The following is a 2,196-nucleotide window of genomic DNA, read 5'->3' as shown; positions in this document are numbered from 1 at the left end:
CAAGATCGACGTGAGTTTAAACATGATGTTACAGTCGGCGCACGAGCGGTGGGACACAGCATCTCAGGCCGGCCGTTGGTGGCCAAGCGGTTCTAGGCGCTTCAGTCTGGAACCACGCGACCGCTACGGTCGCAGGTTCGAATCCTGCCTCGGGCATGGATGTGTGTGATGTCCTTAGGTTAGTTAGGTTTAAGTAGTTCTACGTTCTGGGGGACTGATGACCTGAGATGTTAAGTCCCATAGTACTCAGAGCCATTTTTTGAACACAGCATCTCAGAGGTAGCGATGAAGTGGGGATATTCCCGTACGACCATTTCACGAGAATACCATGAATATCGGGAATCCGGTAAAACATCAAAGCTCCGACATCGCTGCGGACGGAAAAAGGTCCCGCAAGAACGGAACCAACGACATCTGAAGAGACTCATTCAACGTTACAGGAGAGCAACCCTTCCGCAAATTGATGCAGATTTCAATGCTGGGTCATCGACAAGTGTCAGCGTGCGAACCATTCAATGAAACATCATCGATATGGGCTTTTGGCACCGAAGGCCGACTCATGTACCGTTGATGACTGCACTACACAAAGCTTTACGCCTCTCCTGGGCCTGTCAACCTCGACAATGGACTGTTGATGACTGGAAACATGTTGCCTGGTTGGACGAGTCTCGTTTCAAATTGTATAGAGGAGATGGACGTGTACGGGTATAGAGACAACCTCGTGAATCCATGATCTCTGCATGGGATTGTTCATGCTGATGGAGGCTCTGTAATGGTTTGGTGCGTTTGCAGTTGGTGTGATATGGGACCCCTGATACGTCTAGATACGACTCTGACAGGTGACATGTACGTAAGCATTCTGTCTGATCACCTGCATCCTCTCATGAAATTGCAATGAAATCCAGACCTTTAGCTGCTTACAGGAGTTGATAAATATCAACGGGGACAGTTGAAAATGTGTGTCCCGACCGGGACTCGAACCCGGGATGTCCTGCTTACATGACAGACGCTCTATCCGACTGAGCCACCGAGGACACAGAGGATAGTGCGACTGCAGGGACTCATCTTTGGCACGCTCCCCGTGAGACCCACACTTCCAACTTACTGTCCACACACTACATTTGTAGTGCCCCTGCCCACTATATTCATTACTCGCGGCAGTCAATCTACCGATTCCCGTAATAGTTCGGGCAATATGAGTGCATCCGCACTGAAGAAGATCATTGTCCGGTAAGCCTTATCTACAGGGTGAGTCACTAACTATTGCCACCTAGAATAACTTCGAAAGTATGATAGGAGCTGAAAAGTTTGTGGTACAAAAGTTGCATGGGACAACGGGGGCCATAATATGACGTTGGTTTTTTGTTGCTAGGTGCGGTCGCTTCAGAGATATGAAGGTCAACCTTTTTTTTTTTTAATGGGATGCTATAGTTTACTACTTATCTTCTGACAGCGGCTATAGAGACGAATCCAATGATGTGTAACAGTAAGGTCTTTGAAGGTGAACGAAGGTCACAAAGGTGGCATGAACGTCCATTTACAGAAGGTGTTCGAAGTGATGACCATTGGTTTCAATGCAGTGCTGCAATATGACGGGCAGAGCTCTCACCGACAGTGTTAAGCAGACTCGACTCGCGACCCAGCCACACAACTCCACTTCTGCCAGTGCCTTAAACAGCGCACACTCCGCTGCAGACTGAAATATTCGTTCTGCAATACGGACACGTGCTAAGGCGACGGAAGCAGGATTTTATTTAATCTTAAAAATGGAAATTTTTGTTAAGTTTTCTGCACAAAATTAGATAAAGACTTATCAGTCCCTCCTTGAACCTCGAGGCGAAGATAAAGAAGTCGTCAGTTCTAGTAACTTTCCTAAATCGTTCCAGGAAAATGGCGGGGTGGTTCCTTTGAGAAGTGTACAGCCGATTTCCTTAGCCACCGTTTCGTAATCCGAGGTGGTGCTCTGTCTCTAATGACGACGCTCTCGAGTGGACGTTAAGCTCTAGGCTTCCTTCCTTCTTCCTTCGTCAGTTCTATACCACCGTTATCTCTGTAGCAGTCGGATTGCCCACAGATAATTTCGTGCTACTAAACCGGAAACTTCCAGTCTCCACGCAAACCACAACTAGCACCCTACTATTTCATCGAAAAATGAAGGAAAGATATAGTTTCAGGAAACTGCTGATATAATTCCAC

At 47.3% G+C, this 2,196-nt stretch overlaps 1 non-coding gene across 1 annotated transcript; it reads right to left on the bottom strand.

The window, feature by feature from the left end:
* Positions 1 to 960: 960 nt before the first annotated feature.
* Positions 961 to 1,035, bottom strand: Trnat-ugu. Its single transcript has one exon. It is a non-coding gene; the product is annotated as a tRNA-Thr (tRNA).
* Between the last annotated feature and the right edge of the window lie 1,161 nt (positions 1,036 to 2,196).

This window comes from Schistocerca americana, chromosome X (assembly GCF_021461395.2).
Source record: "Schistocerca americana isolate TAMUIC-IGC-003095 chromosome X, iqSchAmer2.1, whole genome shotgun sequence".
Classification (NCBI taxonomy): domain Eukaryota; kingdom Metazoa; phylum Arthropoda; class Insecta; order Orthoptera; family Acrididae; genus Schistocerca; species Schistocerca americana.
Note: the sequence above shows the minus strand (reverse complement) of the source record. Positions and strands in the feature narration are given on the sequence as shown.